This window comes from Dermacentor albipictus, chromosome 2 (genome assembly GCF_038994185.2).
Source record: "Dermacentor albipictus isolate Rhodes 1998 colony chromosome 2, USDA_Dalb.pri_finalv2, whole genome shotgun sequence".
NCBI lineage: Eukaryota > Metazoa > Arthropoda > Arachnida > Ixodida > Ixodidae > Dermacentor > Dermacentor albipictus.
This window is the reverse complement of record NC_091822.1, coordinates 126,153,326-126,166,664: the sequence shown is the minus strand read 5'-3', so window position 1 is coordinate 126,166,664 and position 13,339 is coordinate 126,153,326. Positions and strand designations below refer to the sequence as shown.

The 13,339-nt window shown below is 45.7% G+C and overlaps 1 protein-coding gene across 3 annotated transcripts in view; it reads left to right on the top strand.

Annotated features, from left to right (window-relative positions):
• Positions 1–3,426: 3,426 nt before the first annotated feature.
• The window catches only part of LOC135895933 (basic proline-rich protein-like), a 51,457-nt gene continuing 41,544 nt past the window's right edge, over positions 3,427–13,339 (top strand). For 2 of the 3 annotated variants that reach the window (XM_065424199.2, XM_065424198.2), the window contains exons 1-3: positions 3,429–3,627; positions 7,962–8,072; positions 11,055–11,132. The gene's annotated coding sequence lies outside the window, so the exon portion shown is untranslated. Of the gene's footprint in view, positions 3,628–7,961; positions 8,073–11,054; positions 11,133–13,339 lie in introns of all 3 variants that reach the window. The other variant, XM_065424200.2, reaches the window with a different exon arrangement.

Below are 13,339 nucleotides of genomic sequence, written 5' to 3'. Positions count from 1 at the left end.
ATCGCAATCGGTGCTTCCTTGCGAAAGTGCGACTTCTTTTGAAAAGGCAAATCAATAAACCACTGCAAAGGGGGGGGGGGGACGCAATTCCCTTTTGAAGAAAACTAATTGACATTGTGTCGTTTAAATCCCCTGATGAAATTTAAATCATAATGACGTACAAGCCTGATTGGATAAGACTTCTCAACAAAGCCAGCAGGATATTGCGAACGAAGGTTAAAACATTATATTTAGACTCCATGTCACACGTCTCTGTAGTATTCCCGCTAAAACGTTGGGCGCTTTATCTGTATTACAAATTGGCCTTCCAATTCCGTCCAATTCCTTCCAATTTTCCTTCCAATTCGTTGTGAAAATATCAACTTATCGTCTAAACATGTCCATTGATCTGTTCACTTGAAATAAAATATGGATGTCTACTATGCACCTTCCACGACCATTTGCCCTTAAGAACTACTAGGTGTCATTCAAGAAGATGTTGCCGCCAGGCAGAGGAAATATAACGGCTCATTTAGAGTGACCGTGACACGCACTAGAGAAGGCGGGCATGTGGGATTTTCGATAAAACTGGAGTATGCAAATCGTTGGCCACTACTACGGAAGCAACGTGAAAGAAACTCAAGATATGATTTCCTAGAAGTTGTGAATCAATTATGGAGGCCAGAAATCTCGCAGGGCATGCCGAGAATTCGTCTAGCGGACGGTCAAAATAATTTTAATGCCACTACCTGTCAAACTGTGGCCGAACTTCGAACTCGCCCGTGAGATAACATTTCTCACTAATGCTGTCCGACTGCTTATTTAACTGAAGTCCAGGGAATGCGTTTCCTTTCCTTTGTAGCTACGTTTAACGTCAGCGCTTGTGTGAAGGCAGGACATTCATCTTCATCATCTGACACATTTATGCGTCTCTATACGAACGGTCTATTGTGGTGTTCCGTCAGGGTCTTCTTGGACACTCTTGACTTGGTCTTGCTGGCGTTGGGTCTTTTGTCCAGTGCTCCAACCGCCTCCGCTGCCCTGCATGCTCTTTGTACGAGACCACTTTGGTCCTCGCAGCAATCGCTAACCAGCAATAACTCCCACTGCTCCGCGCTTGGATGAAATTGAAATCCTGATGGTTGGTAAAAAAGGTAAAGTGAAGCTGGTGTCCAGAATTGCTGGGTATGAGAATACGCGTCATTTCTTCTATACCTACGGCGGTTCAAGAAATGTGCGAGACAAGGGCACCGACATCTTATAGGATCAGGTGATACCACAGCTTTGCTGGCTAACCACCCTCACAGCATTAATTGGCGCGCCTATTGTGTCTTAGAATTTAATGATGCGAAAATGTCAAATGGCCCGTTGAGAGAAAAAGCCGGTGGCGTCCGCAGCAGCGAATCGGCACTTATATTCCTATTGGCTGTGACGCCGAGTCACGAGCGCACCTCGACAGAGCGTAGCGCACGAAGACGAACACCTGCTGCCTTGACAGCGCGCCAGGTGTTGTGTGAGGGGAGAAGGCATCGCCGCGACGCCACGTCACCCACGCTCTCACCCTCGGAAGCCTGTGTTATCCGCGTGTGCCTTGCCGCGCAAGCTCTAGCCTGTGTTCTAAGCGCGCCTCGGTAAGACCAGATTATAACGCGCATGGACTGCCCAGCGGCGTTCTGTTGGCCATTAATGTTTTCGCGTTTACAATTCGTGAGAAATGATGAAGTGTCATCGGGTTTTTTGAAGCTGCCTTTGATGAACACGTACTTTTGCCATCCCACATAAGCTTGCCGTATCCCCCCCCGCCCCCCTATGTTAAGAAATTTAACCTTAGTTGTAGTTTTAATTATGTCAGCGCAGCCGTCTAAGTTTTACACCGACAGCTAAACCGACTAGCAACGCTATGGGCCACTTGTATACGTATTTTCCAGGAAAAGGCGCATTTAACCCACCCATTTGGGGCATTGCCTACATATTATCCATACAATATCCCTAATTCTCCCCAGACATAAACGAGATGCCTTGTTTAGCTCACCGACTACAATAGAGAAACAAACCACTAGTCTCGTATGATGCACGAAACCACATGGAAAAACGAGGTTTTAGTAGTAATCCGCAACACTTGCATTTAAAACAAGAAAGTGAAATCTTCGGAACGCATTGCGCTTTCGGTTCTCCCTATTCTCACGGAAGTTCAGGTCCGTATCTCGTCCTGTTATTTTAGGTGTGCGGGAATAATTTCGATTAGGGGCAGTATGAAACCCTGGAACGCTTCAATGAGCAACTTTCTCCAAAGGCTATAAGGAACCTGCACAAAATAAACATTTATTGCTCGTCACTGAGGGCACTGTTTCGCACTTCGAATAAATTTAGTACAAGCGCCGTTCCACGCATGTCTTACCGAGGATACCTTGGAAAAACAACTTATTGCTGTGCTTAATACATAAAAATTGGGAGAAACCGAGTATGCGGTAATTACTTACGGAGCATGTCAGCTACCTACACAGTGCAAATTTTTGTTATACGTCACGAAGGAGTGCCCCACATTTCTTGAAAAATGCAATATTTCCTGTTTCTGATCTTGCCGGAAAACAGGCGAAAGTGTAACTCTTATATAAAAACAACCTGAAAATTAAATCGACAATTTCAGATTTAACACAAGCCTGTAGAAAGAAAATTAAAGTTAATGTTACACTGGCATTGAAATGCCCCTGCACGTACGAACAACGTCATTTTCACGAGCATATCTACGATAACTCGTGATTACACAATGAAATTCGGCAGTTACAGCTGTAAGAGGTTTCCTTACATTTTTGATCATGATAAAATACTGAAACTGCAACGGTATTTATGCTACCTGTGGATGGAGATTAAATAATTCCAGCATTTGATAATCCAACTATTTCAGGCTTTAAGGAACACCATTCGTTGGGCGTGGCTGGTTATAGTACATTATCCGGACCTCCCCTGGCGCCCGCCGGTTAAATATAGCAACCAAATTATGTTTTAAAATATGGAAATAGCAGTTTTAACAAACTGGACGTGATGAAACTAACGCAAGCTCACATTTGCCATAGCGGGAACTGCCCAGCCCGAGGGCTTCTATGCAACGTGAGCGTGTAGGTCGAATAGCAGGCGTCTTCCGCTACAGCGTGTCCCTAGGAGGCACAGAAGAAAATATTCGCTGCCTAAGCAGGGGATACGCAGTAAACAAAATCATTATTCAGATGGCCACTCTATTGAGGAAGAAAATTGAGCTTGATGTGTAGTTTTAACTAGCGTACGCTTGCAGCAAACAGATAAAATTTGGAAACAGAAAATTTAGCTCAAGCGTGTAGTCGAAAGTGCCCGCTTTCAAAAGTAGGGGGGCAAAGAGCCTACTGCGCCCCTCACTTTTCACAGGGATAAGGGGGAGGGCAAGTCCCCCCCCCCCCGCATCTGCCCCTACCTTCAGGCCAATATGTCTATGCGATGCAACGTGTTTAGATTGATGCACTGCCACACTGCACGAGGTCGAGAACGAGAAGCAGAAGAAGAAGACATCGACGACGTGTGCCACGCGCTTGCGGGTCGTGCTGAATTCCGGGCCGCTGACTGAGAACCTTCGGGGCTGCACTCCAGGAGAAACCCGGTTAGGCCACGCCACCATGGGTAAGTTGCCTGACATTGTAATGCGACCTGAGCTGTTCCTTAGCCGAAATTTGCGTGTAAAATGCCGTCATGCGGATGTAGTGTTCGGCTCAGAAACAATCATAATGCCGTCAGCGTATAAGTACGAGCATCACCCCTGTGTCCGTCGACAATTACGAGTGACGTAAGCCCGCGGAAGCGGAATTTAAGCTGGAGTCTGCTGGAGCTGGAGCAGTCAGTCCGCACACGAGCATGGCGTGGCTGAGCTGCAACGAATGATGCGGCAAAGCAGCTGGGCAGCGCCTTCCTTGTGGGAGACGGTGATCCGGCGGCCCTCTGCCGCGTTGCGGTCGTCTGCATGCAGACCGAAGCGGCCATCCGGCCTCTCGTATGAATCTTGCCGATATGTAGAAGCCGCCGTCATGAAAAAAGGGCCACGTCATTTCGGTCCACCTTGAAGGGACGCTAAACAGAAATATAAAGTGAAGCTGCATTGGCATATTGCGATTCTGCAGTATCACAGCGACCACTGTCAACTGAGGGGAGGTTTTGGAAAGAAGAAAAGGTGCAAAAACGAAATACGGGTGGTGTTGCCTCTGCTGTGGGGCTTGGGCCCGTAAAACACCAAGCCCATTGACGAATACGTCCGGTAGTAGGAACGATGGAAAAAGCGTTTACTTGAGATTAGTTAGACGCAGTTATCGGAGAGTAACGGAAACCCACTTCATGCAGGAGCATGTTAAACCTCTGTGTTCACATATGGACACGTCGCTATCACTGCACGAAAGGCCTGTGCTTTTAATACCATGGTCCTTCCTAAGCGAGTTGACTAGGGAATCTGATGACTGTGTCACGTCAGTCACGATCTTCGAATCGGTCGCAATACCCCACCGATGATGTGGCATCGTTCTGCACCACTCACACCAACGATGCACTCCTATCACCGATGAACTCACGCCTCCGATGGTATGAAATAGGTGGCCGTATAGCACCCGGGGAATCCAAGGTCGAAGCCGTTCCCAGGGTAATATTTAACATATTGGCCCTTTTCATCATTAGTTCAGGCGGCCGGGTAGTGGTAAGGGGCGCCTTTCGTGGACCCCCTAAGCAGTGGGTGTCAATACTGCGCTTCGGTAGGCCCCGATGTTTGGATGGGGTTGCCTCGTGGCCGATGTTTAATGCCCTTGGCCGTGTTGAGACGTAATACGGCCTTTAATTTCCCGCGCCAGTTCGTCCTGCGTTATGGGTTCTGATGAAATCTGCTCGGCTCTTGTTAACTTTTCATTGCTAAAGGTGGACTGCATTGCATTCCGAGCCAAATACTTTGCGAATTTTAGGCTCTAATACCAAAAAGGTCTCAGAAATCCGCGACGTAGCACTGACGCAGCTTCAATGGGGTTTCAGCATGCGTTAGGTAACAACAAAAGTTCGCCCATTATTTCTTTTCTAGAAGTTAACCACTCGCCGGGACATTCATGAAAATAGTTTCGCAAATGCTCAGTCATGCCAGAATGATTTTTAGTGTTTAGAACGAAATCCTTGGCCCCCTTATTACTGAACTAAGCAGCTGCGTCTTTTGGCGCCTCGCGTGTCTCCAACACCCTCCAACACAGCGAGGGTTGGGGCATCTCTTAAGCGACTCCTGCTCTTATGGAAGCAAGTTACCCGTGCCAGCGAATATGATATGCTGACGTGATATTCTAGGCACCATAGTGGAGAACCATCACGGTTAAAAGCTACGTGCGGGATGTCGCGTGCAAACTTATACCGTGAAAGGATGCTTGGCAAAATTGAAAACATACGATAGCGAGGCGGGTAAAAAAAAAAAAAGGAAAAAGACATTCGCGACTTTTCACACCATATGGCTGAGATAGATGGGTTCTGTCAATGTGTACTGCGGTCTAGCTAATTGTTTATTGTAAATGACTGTATTGCTTTCTACAGTAGCCAGAGACAAAGCAGCAAGCTTCATGAAAATTTTCTCCTTCATAGCTTAAGTACATATACTTATTCTGAAATTGCTCTTCATCTGTTAGTGCAGACATGTCGGCAAAAAAGAAATAAAAAACGTTTGCCATTCGTTCTCGCCGACACTTGACTTACGCCACATGACTTAAATATAGTTTTTAAAGAATACGTTTCCGTCGACATATTACTATGCTATCACCCTTTGGTGTTTCTCATTATTGAATGGTGTGGCTGCCTGAGCTTCTGGCGAGGCACAGCGTACAACCTCATTGACTGTATTAGCACCCGCTTGAGTGTACCAGGCTCAAAGCGTTTGCACAGTGGTTCCATAGCACCATCTTCCTGCTGCCATGAGTGAAAAGGCTTAAATGTAAGCATGTATGAGCTTATAAACTTGCCGTTTCGCTTCACGCCAGGCTCATCACTCCATAGATTTTAAACGCTAGCTCATATTTCGCACATCGTTCAGAATAGTAAATAAAGACTATCAAATATATTAATCGACACAACCATTTACGCTCCTAACCTAAGTACGTGTCTTACTGAGCGCACTTCTGACTTGGCTGCATGCCTTACCTTAGTACAGCTCAAGACGAACAAAGTTGTGGTATTTTGGAACCACATACTGTCGTTGAAAACTTAAGTGTTTAGAAATTTCAACCACAGAACTGCAACGTACTTGCGCCTTCGTGCCTTTATCCGCACTGCAAAACGTAGTTCCCGACGGACGCCGACGTCGAAGAAGTTCGTCACAGTCGTGACGTCATAGAAATCAGAAATGGTGTTCGCATGCACGCAATGTTTCCTGGAGAACGGCGTATTTGTCGCTGCACTATTCGATCGTATCTTGCAGCTGATAGCAGAGGCAGAAGGCTTGCCACCACATTCTTAGGAGGCCACCGAATATGGACAGTATGTTCAGACACCCCTAACTTACCTATCCCCGTCACTCCTCCCCAAACGATATGCAGGAAACATAGACGGTGATTGTATATGTAAGCGAACAACCCTTCGATTCGGTCACGTGAGGGCTTACGCACGACAGTCTAAACAGCCCTCCACTTTTTCCTTCCGCCTCTCTTCGCAAATCGGCAGCCCGAGAGCACGCTCTCTTTCTCTTGGCGCGATACCTCGCCTTCCCTTCCCCGATATCAACCTCCGTCGCTCCACCGAACTATATACCCCGAAACGGTCAAGAGAGCCAAAGAAAACTATTCACTTTATGAAAGAAATCAGTGACGATTAAGCGGTAAATTCTAAAGAAATGCGCCGCATTACAACGCACCTCCGGGGTCTCGGATTCATAACATCGCAAAGTGTTTGTTGGTAAAAATTTTTCTCGACACACGTCTTAACTATTCGAAGATCGAAGTGCCACTAACAGTGGTCAGGAGCCGACCACCTTCGGTTGCACTACGGACGGACATCGGCCGTAACGTTGAAATCATTTTTTTTTGTTGTCTGCGTGCGCCTACAAAATTCTTTCCAACCTTTTCAACAACGGATCCCCAGAAGAACTAGGTGCTTCACACCCCCCCTCCCCCCATATAAAGCGTACCGCAGCTAAATTATGCAAGAGTTAAAAAATATGCAAATGCCAAGTAGCTGGACAGAACAAAGATAATGTTGTTGCCCGTTGTTTGGAGATACTCAATTTTTTTATTCCGCCTAATTAGATAATTAGTCTAAGTTAACTTCACAACTATTATAATTAGAGAACAAGCGTCAATAAGAAAATTGTAGAGCAACATGAAAAACTCCCGATATAGCTTTAAGTTGCTGAATACGTGCTACATAAAAGCGTTTTTTCGAGCGTGAAAAAAGCCCGCGAACTCACGCAAAGTGCCTCAAGCGGCCAGTCGCGCGGTAATTTTGCGTGCATTTACGGACTTTTTCCACGCTCGGTAAAACCCTTTTATGTAGCACGTATTGAGGAACGGAAAGCTGTATCGGGAGTTTTTCGTGTCGCTCTGCAATTTTCTCATTGACACTTTTAATGTAATTGTGATATTTGAGAACTTGAATAAATAATTAAAACTAATTACCTAATTAGGCGGACCTAAAATATACCTTAAGCATCTCCAAGCGACGGCAGACAACATTAGCTTTGTTCTGTCGAGCTATAGGACATTTGCATATATTTAAACTCTGGCTAAAGTTAGCTAGGACACCCAGTATATGTATATATGTACACCTCTACCATGTGACTGGCTTCCCACACTTCACAAACATAGAGTTTATCCTACTTTGAGACTCTCAATGCTAGAACAATAAAATAACGAAAAGAAAGGACTAGGCGCAATAAGAAAGTGGCACACATCCAGTTGGCTACCATGTCAGTTGGCTACCCAGTAACAAGTGCATTCCGCGGTGGCCTGATTCTGCAGCGGAGTCTACGACGGCGGGCTCCACCACCGCTCTGACGTCGCGCTACACCGGAACGACGGGCGCAAGCTCAACGGCGGCTACAAGCTCGACCAGTAGGCATGAGGGTCCTCGTGAGTATACGACGTTCTTGTGGAGCCAAACAGATTCGTGCTTATGTACTTGTGACAACCTGTGTACATTTACCGTTGCCACATTGCCTTTCAACTAAGATTACTACACTCGGTTTCACGCATTGCGTGCAACGCTGTGAAAGCGATGGAGACCTTTTTGGTGGTGGCCGCGTTCACACTAACAAATAGTTCGGCGTTTCTGCCGTCAAATACGAGAAAATGTTCCCTATTTTAGTTCAGTTATAAATAAAAGAAAGTTCAGCCTTAATAAGCAATTATCTCTGTTAGAAGTTGTTGGAGATCATTTTGTTTTTTCTTGTTATCCTTTACGGGTTTTTAGCTTGCCGGCTGTTGCGCCAGCCTCGCGAGCATTATAGTTCCGCTTGCAAGAGATAGAGATATACACCTCAATGATGAGCGCGCTTTGAAACATTTTGATGGCAGGACTTCCTCCGTCGTTTCCACAGCGTTGCACCTAAAGAACGAAACGGGAGTATAGCAAGCGATGCCGTAACATGCATTCTCACTCCGGATGTGGCGTCATGTGCGTGCGAAGCTGCATGAAAGTAATTAAACCACATTCTTGGCGCCAGATTTCGAGATATTTGAAGCTGATTCGACACAGGTGGCCGTTGTACCGTTGCCGACGGCGAAGAGAAATCATGAAGCGTGTTTCAGATACCGCGAACTGAGTTCGAAATCAAGCATGCAGCGTCAGCATGACCACCCGCCACACGATGTAGCATCTTCGATCATCTCGGTTCACGCAAAGCAATAGTAGTTTTTGCTACATCAGACATTGAGGGGATGGTGACTTGGTCAACGTATCCCATGGGGGTAGCGCTTATAGCATATAACAATGACACCTAAACGAAATATTGACATTTCCGTGTTCGTAGTACACCAGTCCGCTATATGCGCCGCCTTCAAGACCCAGTAAGCCAATGAGATGTCTGGGCGTTTCGGGCAGATGCGTCCATGCAATAAAGAAAAGTATTCATGATGGAAAATTTGCTTAGTCACACATAACGTATTCATAACGACATATGATGTATAATAACGACATATGACATGAGACAAGTCCACTTGTCAAAACGTTAGCTCTTGCTAACACCTAGTTCTCGTTTTGCTCATCGTCTTGAATTTCCATCTCCCGCTTTCTCCGCATTTTCCCCAGAACGCATTCATAGCGTAGTTGCCAGCAGTTGCGCGCCGGCGTCAATTGTTTGCCTATACTTCATGAGGCGCACCCGCTTTCATGGCAACTAACGTGGTTTGGCCAGCATGCATGCAGTGTGCAGTGCATGCAGATCAGGTGTGCTCGCGTTGTGGGATACGGCCGTTATTATACGTTGCATGGCGTGGCGATTTCAAGCTGTTTCCTTTGTGTCTCTCTCTTGTGCAAACCGTGCAACCCCTTTGCAGACGGTCAAGGCACAGCCGTGTCACTTGGAACAGCTGGCAGTCTCAAATTGTTGCTGGAAATATTGAATTAATGTTATTGAATTAACACCTGCGCTACAAAGCACCAAGGGGCAGTGGAAAAACACGAATAATTTCCACCCATTAAGGTTTATCAAAGCGAGTAGCCGTCTAAGTAAACGAGTCTTATTGTATTTTGTTGCCAATGGTATGACAGCTGGCACGGACGGGAATCACACTCTGTATACACCTCGCACTTCTAAACAGAACGTGCACCGCTGCCGATGAGCAACCACGGTGGCAAGCTGGTGATAGAACCCAGTGAGCATTTGGGTGTTTATTTGAATATTTAAGTTTGACTCCGCTCCGCTGGTATATTCAAAGCCACAGCATATAACACCAAGCTTTATGCTCACCTGAAGCGAGTAAGGAAGGCAGGACGCTATATACCATAAAGCTATTCTGATCACTTTCGATGTCATTTCCGCCATTACTGCTCCGCGATTGATCGATAATTTTCGGGCCATGCCCTCAACGCTTGTCATCCGTACGAAGTCATAAAACCGTGAGAACTCCGTCTCTCAAAATGACGAGCATGCACTGATTACGCATCACAATTCCGTACAAGGTAAAGAAAAATATTCTGATCATGTTAGTTCTCAGCTTTGTCGATGTTATACCACCGCTGTTGGACGACGAAAATTCTGTGGTCGTCCCCACTTCGCCTGTCTCTCACGCGACCTGACAAAACTGCGAGAACTCACCACGTCAAAGAAATGTGTGTGCACTGCAGATGCAATAATATTCCGAACAAAAGAGAAAATTTTGCGTGATACTCGGAGGCTACGCGTTCTTTTTTTTTTGCGCGGCAGTATAACCTTGACCCGCCATGGTTGCTTGTGGCTATGCTGTTGGGCTGCTAAGCACGAGGTCGCGAAATCGAATATTCGGCGCGACATCGAATCGAGATCGAAAGACTTCGGTGCGCATTAAAGAACCCCAGGTGGTCCAAATTGTTCTGTGGTCGCCAACTACGGCGTGCCTCATAATCAGGTCGTGGTTTTGGCCCGTAAAGCCCCATTATTTAATCAGCATAACCTTGCCGAGCCCTTTCGCCAAGCATACGACGTCGTTCTGCTAACTCATGTTTGCTGAGGATGTGTTTTAGCGTGTATGTTTTTCCCCCTATTGCACGCCTATTTTCAACCTAAGCAAGGGGTGCGAACCCATCGTAGACGCCGGCACCACTTCGGTTATCATCTGGTTATCACCTTGAGTGCTCCAGCGCGGTCGCACCGAAACCCTCTCCTTTCCTGCGCGCTCCTCTCTTGCCCGCCACCTACATAAGAAAAACCTGTCAAGCTTGGTTATGCTACTCGCTTTGAAAGCAAACATAACAGACTTCCAATAAATGAGGCGAATAAATGTGATCTCTGAACAAGATTTATTGGCCACTGCCAGATGTTTGCGTCGGCGGTTACTTACATTTGACGTCAGTAGTTATAGTCGGCAGTTATATGAGGTTACGGGGCTCCTGATGTCAAACTTATTCCCGCACAGCCATTCACGGAGACCACGCCTCAGCACCGAGGCAGAGGCATCAGAAGCATAGTAAACATGGCAGAGAAGGACATCATGGTAAGTGGTAGATGTTGCTGTCGCGACTTCTCATTCAAGATGGACTAAGTAACTGTGCAAATGCGTATGCGTGAAATACTACAAAAAGTAGTGAAAACACAAACCTTCCATAACCATTAAGGCGAGATATATTGCAATGGTGAGGATAAGGTAAGCAAACAAAAAACAGCATGCATTCAGGTGTCCACCATACTTATTCGCCAGGTCTGTCTGGCACGTGGTAGGCAAGAGAGCGAGAGTAAATTTGATTATTATGAGTCTCCGTAGTTGAAACATCTTGGTATGAGCTTTTATTGTTTACCGGGACTCGTCCAGCACCCGAAGGACTTGCTAAGGGATTGTGCGAATGAAGATTAAGAATTTCGGATCGGAGAGCGAGCGAGTCATTCAGAGTAGTGGTAGATATATTGCAGTTTGCGCTGTGTAAACTGTACTACCACGTCACTTTTCCTCTGCGGTGAATTACCATGAGGGTGTGTGTTTGTGAAAGATGGTCAATCGCCACTGAGAGAGCAGATAGAGGTCATACTAACGCATTTCACATGCCTGCTGTCTCACGTGCCATAAGCCACTGGAATGGCCTTCCTGAGGACGTCACAAACACCAGATACGAACGGATTTGAAGACAGGATAAACGGCATACTTGCCTAACATCTTTGGTTTTATGTGCTGTTAATAAAACAAAATGTTTTCTAATGTTGTATTACATGTATGAAATTGTGCTCTTGTTTAGTCGTGAGCCAAGTTGTGTTCCGTTTCTATATAGCCACATTTCTAAAACAAAAAAATTGTATAACTGCTTTCCTTGATTTTAAGAGTATAATGTGGGGTGTTTGCCGCAAAGAATTGTATAACGCTCTTCTTCAATCGATGCATTTGCTCTTGTACTTTTGCGATTTTCATTTAAATTGTCCCACTCCTACAATGATCCCATGTGAAGGAGCCTGTGAGTTACTTGAATAAATAAATAAGTTTCTGGAAGCCTGGTCAAAGCGATAGACCATTCACCATATTGAGCACGTGCAAAGCAATCGAACGTTGAAGTAACACTATAGTGAAGTTAGTTGCCAGGGAAGAACTGAAAGGTCGATTTTGTTAAGAGCGCTCGAGCCATGATACTTATAGGTAGGTGAAGGATACGCAAATAATAGGCAGGGAGAGACGATGACGAAAAGTAATAGAGCAACTCGTCTGAGCGCCTACCATTCTCTAGCATAACGTTTTGAGTTTGTGTCACCTTCACGAAAGAGACGACGCTTATAATTAGGAGTGGACGGAGATGCGCAGGGACCACAGAGCGAGCATGATAAATCGATTAGGACGTTATTGCAGCCACACCATGTATTCACGGCTAATTTACCGTCTGTACACAACATTTTGAAGGATTTACTGGTTGAAGTGCACGCTAAGTGCATCGCTAGTGCTTCATGCGTTTTCATTTTCGGGATGCGTATTTATGGCACGAACCAATGGTATACTCGTTGTAGCGCCTAACTGCATCTGTTTTCATGTGCCACCCATACTTAATTTGGTTGCAGGCGACTTGTAAGTATTCCACGTCTTTATTGTTAAGAATAATAAATATTTTAGTCGCCAAAACATTCACTACGTTCGGACTTTCCAGTGCCCCCGCCCACAAATAAATATACGCAAAGCGATCAGCTCGACGATCAAGCGCATAAATCAAGACATAATTCAGTCTAATTCAAGTGCAAGTAAAGGTTTGTTAAGGGCTTATAAAGTAATGGAAAAATAAGTGAACATATTAAGGAAGTCTGGTATGTTTATTTATCTGGAGGCTATTCGATTGGGGCGCACATTCAGCTAGTGAAGACAGAACGGCTGTGATGGTGCCTATTTTAAAAGGAACTACACCAATATGTCATGCTGAGGTGCACACATGAATAATTTCTCGACAGAGGGCAGAAATCAGAACTTACAATTCTTGGTGAACTTGGTCGGGAAGACTTACTGTGCTAGAAAGTGCCTAAATTTCTTTTTAAAGGGTCCCACAAACGGTTTGGACAAATCATGGCGACGCGTTCGGAACAGCCACAGTAAAACACTTGTGCAACAATTCAAGTGAAGCTTTCATATTGAGAGAGCTACGCTAAATGTTGCCCTCCTTCCTAGCCATGCTTCTCAGCTCATTCACCGAATACCGTTGAACGAATAATCAAGGCGAAGCTCCGCCTTCCCTGGTTCTA